Raw genomic sequence first — 20,339 nt, forward strand, 5'->3', positions numbered from 1 at the left:
AAGAGTGGGGGATGGGGTGGGATGTGTGCATGCTCCTTCATGAATGATTCCCAAATTGATGTCTTTACCAAGGTGATTCTCCTTAGGTATATATTTTTCCTCATTTCTGACTAGAATGTATAAAGGGAAGGGGTGCTTTGTTCACAATTTGGTGTGCACATATGTTACTGGTGGAATTATTGTTCACACATATTGGGCAATGTGGATTTCTAATGCTGGAATTTTAACATATTTTGTAGATTTACTTGTGTAGAAGTGAAACTCTTTGACTCTGTTCTTCAGTGTGCTATGGGAAATGTAATATTCAAACATCTCTCTGAAATTATAATTTTGATGGAAAGTTGAAGATCTTCCTAAGGTAACACTTGATATGTAACTCCAGGCTTTTATCACATGAAAATTCCCTTTTAAATATCTCAATTAATTACACAACAAGCCCTTTCTTCTCACAACATGCTTCTGTGAAAAACAACACAGAAGATAAACAATGGGTTCAAGTAGACTTTTGCATAGGTAGCAAGACTCATTTCAACTTATAAAGGCTTTGTATTTCATATCCCCTTAAGCCTTTAAATAAATATTTGCAAAGAACATCAAGTTAATATATTCATTAATAATCTGTTTACTGCTCAGAGAACAGTCTGCACCCCCAAGAGCTGAAAATACTATGTATTTTCTCCAGATGCCCAAAGGTTGTGAAGACCCAGGAGTTCCCATGAAAAAGAAAAAGATGCATCGACAATCGCCCAGGTGCTCAGCAAGTTCAACCATAAACTGGGAGCCACCATTGCATTGCTGATTTCTTTCCATGGACCTAATTACCACTTCACTTCACTCAGAATCCTCTCATCTTCATGCAAATGTGCTGTAGCATCTGTTCACTTTACTCCTAGAGAGGTTTAGTCTTAACAGTCTGTGGGCTAATACTGAGCTGCAAAACATCCAGGCTTACCAGTAATGATAATCTCTCATGAGCATTTACACACATTCTATCAAACAGAAAGTAAAGAAACCTCACTTTAATAATTCTGCCATTGAGTGTATAACGGATAAGTCCTCCTTTCACGTGCGATTGGGATGTGAGTCCCTCTCGAAGATGGAATGGCATAAATACATAATATTCGTGTGGAGGAGGCCATAAACACTAAAGATGACAGGGCACATTCTGCTAGTCTCCAGCAAGATCATTACTGACCCAAAGAGCAGGAAACAGAGTGGTGATTTCACACAACCATGAACCCATCTTCCTCTGAAACCATCCCTGAAAGCAGTATTTAACAGACTCACAGTTGAGTGAGGAGGGAAAATAAACTATTACAAAGATAAAGCATCAAAGTTAGTGAGGAGGGTCATCAGCCTGGCTTCAGCAGCTAGTTCACTCTGTGTGTGCAGGTGTATATGTACATTTGCAAGTGTGCATGTCCATGTGTGTGTATGTGTGTGCCTGTGTATGCATGCATAGTATATGTATGTGTTCTGTGTTTATTTACATGTATGTGTATTTAGGTATGCATTTATGTATTTTCATGTATATGTGTGCATTGTACATATGTATGTATTTGTGTGTATTTATATCTATATGTGTGTGCATGTGTATGTGTGTTAAGTGTGCATTTGTGTGCATGTCTGTGTATGTGTGTGTAATTGTACATATGAATTTGTTCTATATGAGTTTTGTGTAAATTTATGCATGTGTGATTATGTGTATATTCATGTATTATCCATGTATGTGTGTGTACGTGCATTCTTGTGTGTGTACAGTATAGATCATGTGTGTCTATTTTTTGTGTGAATGTGTATATGTGTTTGTGTGTAAGCATATGTATATGATTGCATTTTTGTATATATACCAGTGAAGACACCTATATTTGTGTATGTGACTATTTGTCTGCCTGTTTTCTGAGTCGTGTACATATGTATGCTTCTGTATATACATGCATATATATGTATTTATTCATGTTTGCACATTTATCTGTATATATGTATATATATTTATGCATTAGTAATATGCTTATGTATTTATCTGTATGACTTCATGAGTATACAGTGTGCATGTGCATCTGTGTTTTTGTATATGTGTGCACATTGTACATTTCAATCTATGCAATCATAGACAAACAAGAACACTGAGGGCAAGCAAGTGAAACCAGAAAATTAGTAATGTAGGATGAAATAACATGATTATTGAGATGAATAAGGCAACATATAAAGAGGACAATGGCATTGTTTACAAGATGGCTGTTTGAAACAAGGGTCTTTATGAACTTGAATTTGACCTGAGCAATGTCAGACTGACATTACCACCTGCAGTATGTGACTGAGTAGATGGTACAGTGTGCCAGCTAGAACAAGAAAAATGATGTCCCAAGTACATTTCTTATTGATCACCCATTAATTAATATTGTCTTAAAAAATTTACAAATATGATGTAGAGTTTGAACTATGTTAACTGGCATTATCAAGAACTAATAGTTCTTCTTTCTCCATTACTTGTCCTCCCTAGTGCTGAATATGCTATCAGTCTTTCCAACCCATGGATGCATAAGAATTCAAGGAAACAACAGGAAGAGTTGGAGCTAAGGTATTCTTACTTAATTATCTTCTCATTGGAAGAAACCATTCATTCATAAAGTATTATTATTTCCTTAGTAGTTTATTATTCCTTAGTATGAACTGTATGATCTTTGATTATGTAAATTTTTCTAGAAGAGGAGATATGCTTTAAGCACAGTAAGTTAGGAATACCTAAATTGTTATAGCCTTGCACCATAATAAAACAATTAAAATTTAAATTAAAGCACAATGAAATGAGAACACACTTATATATACATAATGCAAACAAGCTAAATGCAGTTATTTGTAAATAAGATGAGTGGGAAACATGCCTGGGCTAATATGTGGAAAATTAAATTTAGAATGTTCTTTATAATATATGAATATAAAATGCAAAAAAGAATTTCCTGCTGAAAAACTCACTGAAGTTTTCATAAACCATCTAACTAATTTACAAAGGAAAGAGAGCAATTACACATATGTCATTGAGGATAAAATTAAGTAAATATAAATATTATAACTGATGATCCTTTTTAAGGAGATGAAGATTATACTGTAAGGTTTCTTGTAGGGAAATATTGAATTACTGGACATGTGCACACACCAGCAAAATTAGTGTAAAGGATTATACCTCTGGGTGATGGAAATTAATTTTGCTTTGCTATATTAGAGGTGGTATGGTAATGATGGATTTAAGAACAAATGGTAGATCAGCCAGGTGGTGGTCTCTGAGAGGGTTCTATGTAGTACTCAAAGTAAATGGGGACCTCAGTCATGTTCAAATCCTAACATTGAGATTCTGCAATTCAATGATAAGAATCTTCATTAAATATTTGAAATCCCATCAAGTTTCTAGATGTACTATTAAGCCTTTTTGACATAAAATATGTGACCTTTGTGTCTTCTCTCCTTTCATCTACAATGTATATATCTGGAAATGATTCCTAACATCAGAAGCTAAAAAAAGTTGTGTTTTGTACTTTTCTTTCTCAAGTAAAATGCATCCCTTTTTCATGGAAATTGCCTCTATACAATCAGTATTAGCCAGCAAAAGTCATTAGTCAAAGGGTTTCTAGCTACAGGTTTCATCAGAAACTCAGGAGGCTGAAATAAAAAACAGAAAAGTACATTCACAAGTTAGAGCTGTAATTCATGTGGAATACAATCTTTGATCAATTTTCTGTCCTCACTCAACCTAGCTATGACCTTTCACCTTAATATACAGTCATGAATGACAATTGTCATAAATGAAAACACATTGAAGACTATGTTTCTTTTGCATTACTAGAGATTGAACTAAGAGCTTTGTCCTGGCTGTTCTAAGCATTATATTTCACAATTTTGCATTATTCAAGAAAAATATTACTGTCATGTCAGAAACACAGTCGCCTCATTTTACAACAATTTTTTGCAAATTTCCTGTGGTCTCAGAACTAAACTCTGGATCTGTCCTAGAGGACTTGCCTTGATGTATCACAATCTTCTGTGTTTTATTAAAGCTTTTTCCTGTTAAAAACTACCGTGAAAATTAAGCTAAATGGTTTATCTATCTATTTATCTATATCTTATATCTGTCATCTATAATTTACCATCTACTAATATCTATCTTCTTTTTTAAAATTTATTATTATGTATACAGTGTTCTGCCTGTATGCATGCCTGCACACAAGAAGCAGGCACCAGATCTCATTACAGATGGTTGTGAACCATACCATGTGGTTGTTGGGAATTGAACCCAGGACTTTTGGAAAGGTAGCCAGTGCTCTTAACTGCTGAACCATCTGTCTAGCCTGGTATTTATCTTCTATACATTATCTAGAGTCACCTACCTTTCATCTACAGCCTACCTATTATCTATAATATATCTATAATCTATCTCTATCTACCTTCTATCTGTAAATGACACTTCTAGCATATGTTATTCATTTTCTGTCATCCCTCTGTCTCAATGCCTGGCATGTGTCTATCTGTGTCACCTCCTTTGAGTCTTACTACCATGTTCCCATTTGAATTTGCTTTTAGAATTTAATCAGCTGTCCTTTACTATAATTACTTTTCATATGCTAATTCTAGTCTCTCCTAGTATACATTGTTTACAACATAACTCTCTCCCATATTTCTGAAGCTGTTTAAGGCATATATACAAAATGTATTTCTGGTAACTAGGAACTCATGTTTTATTTCTATAGCAGCTATGTCTCTTGCTTCATGAAAACAAATTTATGAATGAACATACCATTTTAGTCAGAATAAGTGATTTTTTTCAAAGATTTCTACTAGCTTGGCTCATTAAAAAATGAGCTATGAGTCCTGAACTCCACACAAAGAACTACAGGTAACTAAGAGATGCTAAGAGTGGGAGAAATAGTCTTTCCTGGGATGAGTATTATGAATTGGTTATCTAATATCAAAAGGTTAGTGTGAAAATATACATAGAAGTAATGTTACATAGACTGAACAAGTTTTATTTAGGAATCTATATGTATATACATATACATAAATACTTGTAATAACAATTAATGAAAAACTAGGCCATGAATTTGAAAGAGAGCAAAGGGAGATAAATGAAAGAGTTTGGAGGGAAGAAAGGGAAGAGATAAATGATACATTATCATTTTATAAAACAAATAATAAAAATGTATAAAAAGAAATGCAGATGGTTTCAACAAGCAACAAATATATATATATATATATATATATATATATATATATATATATATTGTGTGTGTGTGTGTGTGTGTGTGTGTGTGTGTGTGTGTGTGTGTGTGTGTATTGTCAAAGGTTATGCAGACATATTACCTCTGCAGTCCACACTGGTAGTAATTAGCTGATAATTGCTTAAATATATAAGCCTGAAACTCCGAGGTGCACAAGTGTATTTGATCACCTTTACTGGCCTTCTGGATTGCTGGTTTTTTTTTTTTTAGCAAATATGGATTTTTAAACATGCTCTATGGAAATATCTTAAGCCTCCTCATTCCTCAGAAGACACGTATGCATGGCATCTCCAAGCATGTGAACTTGGAAATTGAACAGGATAATAGCTTTGTTTTCAGGAATATATTCTATGTTCAATAATGCAGTGTAAAGGTCATATTTTCAGATGCTAAGTCACAGAATGTTCTGTCTAAAATCTTGACAAGTTTGCCCTTTCAGGAAAAATGTACATCCATGTGACCATGTGTGGGCTGTGGAAAATATGTCTTCATTCACCTTTCAATTGTTTAATAATCCTTAAATTCTTAGTTTACTCTTATACAAAAAGTTCTAATACTTTATACTTTGAAGGTCAGTTTCCATACCTAATGCAAAGAGAAATGGAATTGTTTTATTTTTCAGCCTTCCTTGTTTCCACAACTTGGTAATGCAATCATGTAAAATTATCAAAAACAGTACGTTATTTCCACTTCCTATCTGTTCACATTTATATCATGTTACCATTGGTTAGCCTAGAGTCAACACTCAAAGAGCTTCCACTCTGTCCTCTTTCCATGATTGTTGGTTGGAATAAGCCAGAACAGACTCAGAGACCATACACCCATGGTAGAGGTATGGACTGGCTGGTTTTATGTCAACTTTACACAAATTATAGTCCTGGAAAGGATGGAACCTCAGTTGAGAAAGTGTTGGTATAAGAATGGGCTGTAAGCAAACCTGTAAAACATCTTTTTAATTAGTGATTAATTGTGGGTGGCCCATCTCATTGTGGGTGGTTCCACCCTATGCTGATGGTCCTGGGTTCTATAAGAGATAGCTGAGCAAGCCATAAATAAAGAGGTGAAGATGGGAACAAAGTCTTCCAAGTACAAAAAAAAAAAAAAAAAACATAGTTTAAAAATTGTCTGGACCTGGTGCGATGGCTTGCTGAGTAAAGGTGCCTGCCGCCAAGTCTGATTACCTGAATTCCATCCCCAGGACCCTCATGGTGGATGGAAAGAACCACATTTGTCCTGTGAATTGCACCCTCATATCATGGGTCAACACACATGCTTATGTGCACACAGAGATGAGTACAAAATAAACATATTGTTGTTGTTATGTTTAATATTGCAGTGATGAAATGCTATGACCACAACAACTAGGAGAGGAAACGCTTTATTTGGCTTATGCTTCCACATCTCTGCTCGTCACTGAAGGAAGTCAGGGCAAGAACTCAAACAGGGCAGGAACCTGGAGGCAGTAGCTGATACAGAATCCAGGGAGGAACACTACTTACTGGCTAGCTCACACAGCTTGCTCAGCATGTTTCCTTAACCCAGGATCACCAGAACAGGGAAGGCATCCGCTGAGCCCTCCCTCATCAATCACTAGTTAGGAAAATGCTCTGAAGGCTTGTCCACAGCCTGATCTTATGAAGGAAGTTTTCCAGTCAAGGTTCCCTCCTGTCAGGTGACTGTAGCTTGTGTCAAACTGACATAAAACCACCCAGTGCATATAAATAATATAGTTTTAAATTTTTAAGAAAAAAGTTCTAATGTCAGAAAGTTTGCAGATTAATGTGGAAGTGAAGCAAAGGACCAAATCCTTTAAGAGGACACAATTCAGAGCAAGTCCATGTGCACAAGCATTGTCAGGACCAAAAAGCCAGACTACAATTACCACAGAGCTCAGAAAGGCTTTCTGTAGCCTGTAGGATCCCGTCTCTCTCAGGGTCAGCTCTCTTATATGAACCTCTGGCCACCAAAGATTTCGCTCATCACTCAGCAGTACGAATTTCTTGGTAGAGGAAAGAAATCCTTTTGCTTTCCTCACAAACTCATTGTAGAAACCCTCAGGACTCTCTGAACTCTAGAGAGAAGTTCTACACCTTTCCAGCTTCATGTGCTCCTTCACTGTCATCTCATGAATCAGGTCATCAGCACCTTGGGCAGTTGCTCCTCCACCACAGCTCTCAATCCCTGCATTAAAAAGAAAGTCCTAACAAGGTGCAGGAGGAGAGTATGCCCTGCAAGGAAGCCCTGGCTGCAGGAGAGTTCTCAATAGGGACATTTTCTACTTCCTATGTGGCATTTCGCTCAGATTATTAGTAAAATATAGAAGGAATGAGAAGAATCCAGAAAGAGGATGTGAGTAAAACCTATATGGAAAATAAAAGAATAAAAATTTAAAAATTATATAAAATAACAAGATACTGCAACAAGGAAAGCATGATAGTGAAAACAATAAAGGAATAAAACATGAAGTTGGTCTATTTGTGTTTTTCCAAACCACACAACATTTTCTAAAACTCTATACTTAAACAATGAGCCTATGGAAATGACTGGATTAGTGATATATTTCATACAAAAAAAAGTGCAGACTCAACTAAGGCATGTTGTTCCAAAGTGCTGAAATACATTTGAGATTTTAAACTAAAGAATTAATACACAAAATATCAAGGGGACACAGGGCAAATGTCAAAGGCTGGAGTTAAAAGCTATTGTGAGCAGCCAGACACGGGTTGTAGTGGGTAGCTGTTCCAGCTTTGACCTGGAAGTACTACACCCATTGAGCCTTTGGTAACTGCCATGCCTACAAGGCAGAGCCAAGACAGGAGCCCTTAAGACCTGAGATTTGGATGTGCCAGCTGTCTTGGTTCCTAGATCCTGGATGCTGGAGGTAGACTGAGCAGAGTTTTCCAGAGAACACAGCTGGACAGCGCTACACCTTTTCTGGACCCTGTAACTTATCCCTTTACTTGTAAGTTACCCCACAAAATAAAACTCCCTTTTAACTACATGGAGTTGCCTTAATACTACAACCAATAATGAGTGTTGGTTATCAAAAATGCATCTTCTGCAAAAAAGAGTAAAGGCTTAACCTCAAGTCATTCCCAGAGATCAATTTTAAAGAATTGGATGGGAATATTTTTTTGAGGATTGCATTCATTGATTATATTCCACACTCTGAAGTGGCAGAAATCTTTCTCTCACCCCACTGTCCAATACAAATTATATGGTATGTGCTTATGTCATGTACACACATTTGCCTAAAATGATACATGATGTGTCTACAAGCATTACTATAAAGGTACCAACATATTCCCTAGGCATTAGGGGAATATAAATATTGTTAAATGTCATTAATTTTATAGTATTATTTTATTTAAAGTAACATAGATGAGTTATATACTTTACATAATTTGAGTTTATAAATATTCAGGGATTTTTTTTATCTCTTAATCATAAACCAACCATTTTTTTACTTGATTTTCTGGCACAGTTGCTATGTCTTGCAAAACATATGCTTATAACTTAGCAAAATATTAAAGTCTTGCAAGAATATTGAAAATTGGGAGGACATTAAAAGTGAATCCTCCTGGCAGCCACCAGCATCCATTTACCCCAAGACAGCACTGAACATGACACAACACAAAATTACAAACGTACTTACAACATTATGATTTTGTGTTTGTGATTTTGCTTTGTAACTCAACTGTATGGTTTGCAAGTATGAGTGATAACATGGTGTTGCAATGTCAAAAAACTAAACAGGACTGGGAGCCTTCCCTAGGCTTCTAGACTTGTGATTTTTCAAAATTTCCCAAGGTATGCAAACCCAGGCAGATTTTTCTGATGTTCATCCCTCCTGATCAATGCTGCTTATAATCAACAGGAGAATAGATAAGATCCTGAGTAACTTTCTTTTTTTTTGTTGTTTTTTGTTTTTTGTTTTTTGTTTTTCGAGACAGGGTTTCTCTGTGTAGTTTTGCACCTTTCCTGGAACTCACTTGGTAGCCCAGGCTGGCCTTGAACTCACAGAGATCCGCCTGCCTCTGCCTCCCAAGTGCTGGGATTAAAGGCATGCTCCACCACCGCCTGGCTCCTGAGTAACTTTCTATTGTTGGCATGAGCATGGCATGTCAAGGACATCAGAGTCTCAGACTCATTGAAATGGGAAAGCCTTCTCCAAGTCAGGCTAAGTAAAATGGAATGACCTCCCAGTGATCCAAGTATAGAGTCTAATAGAATGTGCACAAAATACCAACTGTAGCTTCCTCTTTTTACTGACTGCATCCTGAGACTGTTCCCCTACAGAGATGAGATGACAAACCACCTTGTTCAGCTGTATTTAATAAACCCATCTCCTTTTTTTTGTTTTTTGTTGTTTTTGTTGTTTGTTTTTTGGTTTTTTTGAGACAGGGTTTCTCTGTGTAGCTTTGCACCTTTCCTGGAACTCACTCTGTAGCCCAGGCTGGCCTCAAACTCACAGAGATCCACCTGCCTTTGCCTCCCAAGTGCTAGGATTAAAGGTGTGTGCCACCACCGCCCAGATCCCACCTTTTCTTTTAACTTTATATAATATACACGCTGAGTTTCCAGGCTATAGTTGGAAGTTTTCCTGGTCTTGCCCAGCATCAAGGGCCCACAGCCACTTATAAAATTCCTTGTCCTGTGTGGTCCTGCAGCTGCTCAGACCCAAGTAAATATATAGAGGCTTATATCAATTACAAATTGCACGACCATGGCCTATGGCTCAAACTTCTTGCTTTTGTAAGGCCCATGGATAACAGACAACCTTGAGTCTTAGAGGAGAATGGAATTTTCATGATGGGTGATATTGCTCTGTATGCTGTGAATGTGTTGCTCTGAGTGGTTAATAAATAAAATGCTGATTGGCCAGTAGCCAGGCAGGAATTATAGGCAGGATAAGAAGACAAGGAGAATTCTGGGAAGAGGAAGGCTGATGGGGAGACACCAGCCTGTTGTCCAGGGAGCAGCATGTTATGACACACAGGTAAAGCCATGGAACACATGGCAACATATAGATTAACAAAAATGGGCTGAGTTAAGTGTAAGAGCTAGTCAATGATAAGCCTGAGCTAATGGCCATGCAGTTTTAATTAATATAGGCCTCTGTGTGTTTACTTGGGTCTGAGCAGCTGTGGACCAGGAGGACAAAGGAAAACGTTCAGCTACATTTTCAAATGTTGTTATCTGCATGACTCCTTAGTTCCATTTGGATGCATTTTGTATTTTGCCATGGCCATGATCATATAAAAGCCAGTAGTTAAATCATATGGATAAAAGAAATAAGTTTGGATGCCAAACTGACAGGGTGTCAAAGTTGACAGTTAATCTACTAGACTTGGCTTGCACTTCACCAGTAGAACCAACTCTCAAATGGTTAGTTGTATGGTGATTCTGTTCTACTTTAATTAACATGTGGAGATATCTGTCACACAGTCCACAGAGAGGAAGTATCTCTCTCTTAGCTTTTTAGCCTCTAGACAAGTACAGTATTAACTTGAATTAGAAATGAGTCACTCGAGTGCTCAACATGAAACTCAAAGGACCCATAAATAATGAGATTAGTTTTTCCTTTGAAATGAAAAATGCCTTTTCCTTTTCCAAAGCTAGCATAGTGAAACAAAGATCAATTATTGGTAAGCAACCTCAGGGTAAAATCAAAGTTAAAATTGACCATCTTCCATGGCCTTCAATTCCAATGGAAATTAGATATTACTTTGTAGAAAGCATAGTAAGTAGAAGAGGCTAAGTCAGTTAAATTCACTGCTAAAAACTCTGGGATGGTGTGATAATCATTACATGTTCACAATCCATGGCCCAGAACAACTTCCCTCTATTATTCATTATTCTTTATCATTGTTTTCATCATTAGATTTTTCATTAGTTTTCCCTTTAAACACCCTTTCCTACATGCTTTTCCAATATAGCCTCAGCCCTCTGCAAAACACCAGAATGTGCTGTGTTCCTGACATATATAGAGACCAGGTCCTTGACATTGGGCATCGCCAGGCTCCTTTAAATCTCACCTTTGTAATGTGTCAGGTATGAGACATGGCAGACACTGTAATCTCTGATGTCACTTATTATTTATTATTCAATAAACCAAGGCAAAAATTGGAGGGAAATATTTTATTTGTCAAAGTATCGTGTTTTGATCTTTAAAGAAATATTCTTTAAAAAGAAAAATTATTGAAAAAAATTTATTTTATGTGAAAGTGTCATTAAACAAAGCCTATGAAATGTAGTTTACTTTTATTTTTTGCAATATCCACTAAATCCTACCAAAAAACATCTTTGGCTTAAATGTTAAAAATAATACTTAAAGAGAAATGATCCCCAAAAGGACAAATAAGTCATGGAGCTCAGCTAAATATATAATGGAGCATATATATGCATATAGTTTACTATAGCAAACAAGGAGAGTGGTATATTTCATCTGATATTTTCTTCAGAATCTTTTTAGCAAATATAAGGTCTGTTTCTACATCTTTACCTCAGCAACACTGTGGGTCATGAACTCTTTATTCACATGCACACCTTGACCATTTTCACTCACAGAAGATCTTTGCTGTAATAATGGATCTAATATGAAGATAAATGACTATGATTCTCTTTCCTATTAGTTTTAACTAAGATTATTTCTTTTGTCATGACTGATTTATCTGTTTGAGTCTTTGGTGGTCCATGTAGCTACCTGCCAGGCACCAAAGGGAGGAACATGAAGTTAACTTCAACATCTACAGCAACTTGTTTTCTGTTCTCCAGAATGATCTTTCCAGGCAAATCTACAAGCCTTTGCACAGGCCTGTGTGGGAATGGCCTTTGTTTTGAAAGAGAACCTTTATAAAACACAGAGATCAGTCTTGAATTCCTATAAAAAAGAAAAAATATCTCTTAGGAGAGTATCTAGAAAACTCTTTAAAATGCCATATTAAATTTTCTTTCCCTCCCCCTCTCTCTCTCTTTCACTTTGAAAGAGAGTGGGGACAGACAGTATATGAATAGGTGCAATTGTTGAACAACTTAAAAGTTTATTGAAGATATGAAGTGCCTCTTACACAGCCAGGGGAGTTAAATGAGAATAAATATGGAAAAGCATGTTTCAGGTTTGAGGAAATCTGTGGTCTACATCTACATCAGTAGAGGGGAGACATTTCTTTCTTTTCTTCTTTCCTTTCTTGTCATCATCCTATTTCCTCTCCTTCTCTCCTCTCTCCAAACTGCCACTGACTTACTCGTCCAATCTTGTCCTCTCCTTTCCTTGATATATGAGCAAACAGCTCTCTGTTTCCTAGGATGGCCTTGAACTTCTGGGCTCAAGAAGTTTGTCCTGAAAAGTGGGACTACAGTGCATGTGTATTTCACCAGCAATGTGTGAATTTGCTTTCTTCAGGCCTCAGATCCTCTGTTTAACTTCCAGTATTTCTCAAATCCCTGCAAGGATTCTGTTTGGTTGTTTGGTTGTTCCCTGATAAACTCTGTGATTCCATACCTAAGTGTAGTCTAGGGAGAAATGTCCCAGTCTTCTACCTCACGCGTGCTTAGGTGACAGTGCTGTGAGATTGCTGTAATGAAATCCTTTCCACTCTATGCTGTGGACTGGGAAACTGAATCAGAGAAGTTCCCTTTGGTATCTGAGTAACATAGTGTCTGATAAAGTAACAATTCAACACCTGTAGCAGTTCTTAGCAGAGGAAACAGGGAAATACAGGTGTGGAAAGCATAAAAGTTGTCAATGACAAAAATTCTCTTCTTAAGAGTTACCAATTGGCCGGGCGGTGGTGGCGCACGCCTTTAATCCCAGCACTCGGGAGGCAGAGCCAGGCGGATCTCTATGAGTTCGAGGCCAGCCTGGGCTACCAAGTGAGTTCCAGGAAAGGCGCAAAGCTACACAGAGAAACCCTGTCTCGAAAAACCAAAAAAAAAAAAAAAGAGTTACCAATTGACAGCAGAAGTGAACAAACAGACCTGGGATCCTTTGACACAGAATGGCTGGAAGAAGTAAACCTAAAATTGGCCCCTTCTCCATGTTGTTCTCTACTTTAGGAGACACTAAGAAAGAATGCTGCTGAGTTGGGGTGTTGATGACTACTGGAATGATGTCAATTCTGAGCCATTTCAGTAGAAAGAACTCCTAAAAGTACATATTTGAATTGCTGAGTTCAAGTGAGCTTTCTAATTCAATTTTAATACTAATAGATTTTAGCTTCAATTTCTTTGTTTGGTTGGGTTTTGTTTTGTTTTGGGGACAGAGTTTCTTTGTGTAACAGTCTTGGTTATCCTGGAACTCCTTTTGTAGACCAGTTTGGTCAGAACTCACAGAGATCCACCTGTCTCTGTCTCCCAAGCGCTGGGACTAAAGGTGCATGTGACCACACCTGGTCTAACTTTAATTTCTTTAACAAGGAGGATACCCTCTCTAGCAACGGGAATGACTGACAGTGAAAATCACTGATGTCTCTTCCTACTTGCTTTTATCTTCTATATAAAAATGACTCCAAAATAATGATGCTTATTACATACTTGATACAGTTGTGTAAATGCTTTCACCTTCCATTGCAGTAGACTTTTCTTCAAAAGAATTTCAAGTGCTCTCAGTAATAGTATGTCAAAAAGAAATGGGAAATGAGAGAACAAACAGAAGGCAGACATGTGAGGAGTCTTTAAAATACTTCATCTCCTGATGTCTGTCTACAGAGGACCTGATAGCACAGGGTGGGTCACCTCAAGGATTTAGGCAGATGTACCCAAACTGAGCACTGCACAGGTGGGCACCTTAAGTGTGTGGTAGAGATGGAGACTCAGAACAGCGGAGTACTGAAGAAAAGCAGGTATTTGTGAAAGATATCAGAGTGTTTTCCCTGGATATCACCTTAGCCCTAAAGAGTAAGAAGAATTTCATAACAGAAAATAATTATGAAGACATTCTCAGATGGAAAGATCAATTTTAGAATCACACTACACCAAAGTAAGCAATCAGAAAGATGTATGAGATGGAACTGTATCCCTTTATCCTGGTGTTGAGAATGCATTAGATCAAATTGGCCTCATCTCTGAACTGTGCATCCAGGTGGTGACTTTACCTAATGCCCCCAAACCTGACACCATAACATGTATTTTGTTCAGAGAATACCTGGAAAAACAGTGTTTGATGCTGTTGTGTGATTTTCTATTCATGTCACTATCTTACTTTTATGAAACACTGTCTCATGAATTATAAATTTAACACACGGACTTCTTAAAGCCTGTATCTTAAGGCAGAAATCAAGGTGTGCCTGGAAACCATTGAATTATAGACAGGGATAGGTGCATACAGGGTGTAAAGTTAAATTCCAAAACTGTGAAGCAGGTCAATTGCTGAATAATGAAAAATAAACTAAGTCACTGATTGCTAACTCTCTGGCAATATTGCTTCACAGTAAGAATTGTAATTTCATAAGACTCAATGGCATATAGAAAACAGGGAACTCATGTGCTTTGCACAAATACCACTCTTCTAACAGATCTCCTAGCAATATGTTGGCAGTGGAGGATGCCATCTGCATGGAACTATATGTACACACCACCACTCTGAACAATGGAACAAGGTAGAGGGAGGAGTGGCAAGTTCAGGTTATGGTCAAGAGATTTTACACCTGTCACATCTCCTTAAGCTACAGGAAGATGGCCAGGGTGGACCTTCAGGGACAAAGCAGATGAAGAAGAGACCCTTGAAAGGCCATGGTGAAGAGGTGTTGTACCATGGTCTACAAGGCTGAGTGAGGGCAGGAAAGGGTGGAGCTGGCATGTGGAAGTCTGCAATCAAACAAGGGCCTTATACACCTGAGTCTGGGAAGATGAGTCCTAATTCCCTCCCTGGACCCTACTTGGTAGTAGGAGAGAATTGACTCCAGATCATTCTCTGACTTCCTGGTTCACAAGGAAGCAGGAGGCAGGGCTCAGGGCCTTCCTACCTCCCGAGTGCAGCCTGCACTCTGCTCTCCTCTCTCTGGCACTAGTCCCTTTTGTCCTATGGTTAGAGATTCCCAGGGCAGCAGTAGAGCCATTGATAACTGGCTCTTGGGAAGACTCCATAGGAGTGTCAATCTATTGGGTGTGGTGAGGGTACAGGGGCACAGACTGATGGTTCTGGGAATGAATACAAGAATTGGTAAAAAAAAAATGTAGCACTGAATTAGAGTATCGAGGATTGATGAGAAGACTGATCAGAGGATGGAATATTTTACAATTTTCTTTAATCGGCTAATCCTCCCCATCCCTACATTGGTGTTCAAGTCCAGGGCATTTGTTAAGTATAGAGGCACTTGCTTTCCCAGCCTGAGGAAATGAGTCCATGTAAAGATGGATGAAGAGAACCAACTCCAAACACGTCCTCTGACCTGAAAAGAGGCACCTGTAAAGAAATATGTTCAAACACACACACACACACACACACACACACACACACACACACGCCCATAGATATCCATACACAAAAGCACACATGAATATGAACACACATGCCCTAGCACACATGAATAATGCTCACAACTTCAAGTATATCCTTACACTCATAAAGATACACATTCACGTGTCACACACAAATGTAAAAGTCGCCCCTGGGGATGAACATACATGTAGATATACACACATTTAAACAGGCTTTTTTGTAATGGGTATGAGCTATTCCTCCACTGTGTTCTCTTATGCTTGAGAAACTGCACCTTGTCCCCAGGAAAAAATAGGCCCAGTTGTCACTTCATGAAAACTGTAGGATCTATGGCTTCTTCCTTGTTTTGGGCTCCCATCACAATGTGTGGGACCCCAACACTTATTCAGTCATGTTCTCACTCTCAGAAATCTCTAGATGAGAAGGCTTGGGGACCCTGGAATGCCAACAGCACAACCCCTGGCCAGTGTTACAGCCTGCTACTGCTGCTTAGCAATCAATATCACAGATTGAGGCAGATGCATGAAGATACCTCAGGGTAGATGGGGGCCAGCCAGGCACTCAAGAATTAATGATAGGCATGTTACTTCTCCCAGCTACCTGAGGACCTCTGTCTCCTCAGGTGAGTCCAGTAAGTCTGTGGAGAACTTCATACCACTGTTCCCTCTAAGGCTCTGTCAACCATTAAAGGAGAAGTGGCCAGAGAGATAAGAGCACTGACCCTGGCTTGCAAGCTGCAATGAGTTGTTCATAGTCACCTGTACCTTCCCCGACTTAGCCAGTGTCTTTTGGCTTTTGGTAGCCACAGTGATGTTTGTGGCTCCTTGCTACTCCAGAATGTCAGCAACCTAAATCTCTAGCTCTGACCTAAACAGATCGTCAATATCACTGTCATTCAAAGCTGAGGGAAGCTGAGGCAGGAGAATCACCAAATATCTGTGGCTAGACTGCCTTATATAGAGATTCTACCTCAAAAATAAGGTTGACTAAGTGTCTATTTAGAAATATCAGTACCCTCCACCTCTCAGAGACTACTAATGTCACTTACCATGCTAACAAGAAAACAGCAGCAGCAGCAGCAGCAGCAGGGAGGAGAAACAGCCCCATGGTCACCTGTATTAAGGACAGCACCTGAGTGGTTCTTTGCACTTTTTGATGGACAAGCAACAGCATCAGGAGGTGCCCCCCTCCTCTCTCGAATGACGTTATTTGAGATAAGTTCCCACTATGGATTCCAAACAGGCTAAAAGTCATGGTACATTACTGCCTCTCTTCTCCAGTACAGGGAACTCAGGTGTGAACCAGCAAACCCAGCAAGCTTTTTCTTTTTGTCTTCTGAATGAATTACCTAAATTGCCTTGGACCTCAGTGAAAACAAAGGAGAAGACATTAGCCACTGTTCAGTCCTAAAACTTCAGGAAACCCTGGACATTTGTTCCTCCCTCATCGCTGAATTCCCTCATCCCATGATGAGCTTAGAGCCTTCAAATACTGCTTAAATTCTTCATTTAAGAATGACCTAAGCCAAGGTCATGTGTTTATAAACACAATTCATCTTCAGCCTAATAAGTGCTAGGCCTGAGAGGGCTGTGCTTCAGGACAATAAACTATAGCAAGAATGGCAGTGACTTCCTGTCTCCCATTTTCTTCATCAGACCCTCTGTTTGCCACCACAGGGTCTACGTGGAAGCCTCATGCAATGCATACAAAAAAAGTGTCACTGTGGTTTGTCTGGTGAAAATCGGGGAGAGCTGATGGCTGAGGAAAAAGTCCATATGCACTTGATTAAAAAATTCCATGTTCCCCACTCTCTTGCTGCCTTGTGGTCCACAATTGTCTTAAGCTTCAACTAGAACTGCAACTCTACAGTTTGTCATCCTGGACTTGCTCTGCCAGTCCCCCCATGCTGGGAAATGCAGAATGATGGACCTTCCTCAAGACTGAGCACACCTAGCAAGACCCATAAGCACCAGTACAAGTTTCAAGAGTCCTGTGCTTACAGGTTTCTATTTTCCTTGCTTTATTTTATGAGTGTGAGTGTTTGTCCTTCATTTAGGTATGTGCATTTCTGGTGACAGCTGAGGTCACCAGAGGGAGTTAGATACCCTAGAACTAGGGTACAGAGTATTGTGACCTACCGTGTGGGTGCTTGAGATGCAAACTCTGAACCTCATGATTGAGCTCAATTCTCTTCAGTGCTGAGCCTTATCAAACCCTGTGTACATTCATTAAAGTGAGTGATGCTCTAGGAAACACTGGAAATCAGAATGCTTTCTTTCCTCCTGGTCTGTTTATCTAGGAGAATGTACAAGGGATGGTCTGGGACACTCAGGCCAGTCCTGTACAAATAGAGCAACCTCTCTTAAAACTATAAAACTATGCACTGGCCTGCAGCATGTTGGCTGTGGGGGGGTAAGGTGGGGTGTTGGGGGGGTGTCTGTGTCTCCAGGGCCAGCTCTGATGGGAAAAGATATAACCCCTGTCTTCACTTAGGCCAGACCAGCAAGCAGCGAAGCAGCGGGGGAGGGGGTGTACAATAGGGAAGAACAGAAATGGAGAAGTTTAAAGAAAGGGTTTCTGGAGCAGGGGTGGGATGGAATCTAAGCATATACAAAGAGGACACCTACAGATCAATTTCCTGCACTCATCTAGCCACAGATATCCATGGAACCAGTGGTTTTAAAAAAAGCCATGCACTGTAGTGATGGAATGGTCATCAGTATGGCTTCCATGTAAGATCCACTTGTTGATTGTTGACTTGTGGAAATGGGTGAGGACTCACTATTCTCATGAAGGAATGGCTAGGGCAATGCTTGCCACCCCTGGCTGCACTTGAGGATCCCAGCAGGAATTATTCTCTACACAAGGTATTCACTCCTGTCATGTTTCACTAATTTCTGGACTTCATAAAGAAATGTTCAGTATTGGCTGCAGATTCACAGACCATCCTAGGTCTGGTCCTGGAGGAGTCAACAAGCAAATGCAGCAGGGTGGGTGTCTAGGTAACTGAACCATTAAGTTGGATGTAATCTGGGACTCTGGAAAGGTTTCAATGCCCAAGAGGAAGATCCCAAGCCTTAAAAAGACAGCAAACAGGAAGACTCACATTAGAGAACACCTGTATGGTGTTCTCATGCTGCTTCCACATTCGTGGGTTATCACAGAAAAATTCAAGTCCCCGCTGTGAGATACTTCCTGTGCATCTTTAGTCAGGGAGGCCCCAGGCTTCTAAAACAATACAGGCTAGTACTAATTCTCTTGGTTGCACACCAATAGTAGATGGTAAGACCCTGCTGTTGAAGACACCACCTTTTGGTCTTAGCACATAGAGAAATCAGCTGAAACTGACGAGCAAACTTCCTCTGTGCTACCTAGCTTTTTTGGTGCAGGATGGTGTTATACATAGTGCTGGGAGAAAGTAGGCATCAGTGTTCTGATTAACTATGCATTCTACATACTTTACTGCTGACATGCTGCAGATGATGTGGCCACAGATACAATCATGGCACTATTACTATGACAGTAACCAAGCACATTCTGGTTGGGTATTTGGCCTCTTCCCAGAATGTAATTCATGTGGGTGCCATATTTCTAGTGCTAAGACCACACTGTGGCATAAAGAGGCCCATGGAGAAACATGCTACTGTCATTTTTCTAAATGGACATGTTGTCAAAATGCCTCCCAAATACGTATGTATATGTCGAAAGATTAGTACTGCTTTCCCATTGGTCAGAGAAGCTTCTTGGCATGGGGAGTGGTTAATACGTTGAATCATTTACTTGTCAAATAGTTGAGAAAAAGTGTTGAGTGTTTGATTCCAAATGAGATGATGTGCGTGCGTGCACACATGCACACACACCATCACCATCACCATCACCATTCAGAGGCATGGTGTAAAATGACGCTGAAACAATTTAAGAGGTGGAAGCTGGAGAGGAGTACTGTGAAAACCTCTTTTCTACACAAGACAAGGGCTTTGCACTCAGGAAAACCCAGCAGCTGTGTTTGTCTCCACTAAAGCTTCTCAAGGGGGAGTGCTTCAGTATTCCAGAATGCATGGTGTAGGGGTTAGTGCTCTAACCCTAGCTGAGGAGTGATTCATACTTCTTTAGGGGGAAGGAGGAGTCATTTTTCTTTGGGGTTGTAAAGAATGGGAAGTTGGCCATGATTCAATAGAACCTCACAAACGTGCACATGCAAGAGACCCTGATTAAACTCAGTGGGTTGTTCAAATGGGAAATGGGGCAGGCAACTAGGCTTCATACAACAAGACCCTTGACCCCAAACCTGGCACGTTTACAATAGGGGTTTCAGATGGGGTTGGAGGAGTGTGGCTGAGGGAGGGGAGGACTAAGTATGATCAAGATCGATTATAGACATACAGGACAATGTCAAATGATAAAATGTAAAACCACAGCAATGAAATGTTTAATCCCAACCCTCGGGAAGCAGAAGTAGGTGAGATTTTGTAAGTTCCAGGTCAGCCTGGACTATAAGGTGAATTTCAGACTAGAGATTGCTTCACACTGAGATACAGTCACAGTAAATAAGAAAGAAAAAGGAAAAAGGAAATAAAGGAGAAATAATCAACTAGGACAAGGTTGCCCGCCAGTATCTACTAATCCTA

The 20,339-nt window shown here is 39.3% G+C and overlaps 1 long non-coding RNA gene across 2 annotated transcripts; it reads left to right on the top strand.

The window, feature by feature from the left end:
- The first annotated feature begins 1 nt into the window (after position 1).
- LOC121829202 (uncharacterized) lies at positions 2–17,964 on the top strand. 2 transcript variants are annotated; one of them, XR_013041852.1, is made up of 5 exons: positions 2–86; positions 240–358; positions 683–750; positions 2,504–2,581; positions 16,992–17,964. It is a non-coding gene; the product is annotated as an uncharacterized LOC121829202 (long non-coding RNA). The 2 variants fall into 2 exon arrangements; XR_013041853.1 differs by lacking the exon at positions 683–750.
- Positions 17,965–20,339: the final 2,375 nt, after the last annotated feature.

This window comes from Peromyscus maniculatus, chromosome 1 (assembly GCF_049852395.1).
Source record: "Peromyscus maniculatus bairdii isolate BWxNUB_F1_BW_parent chromosome 1, HU_Pman_BW_mat_3.1, whole genome shotgun sequence".
NCBI classification, from domain to species: Eukaryota; Metazoa; Chordata; class Mammalia; order Rodentia; family Cricetidae; genus Peromyscus; species Peromyscus maniculatus.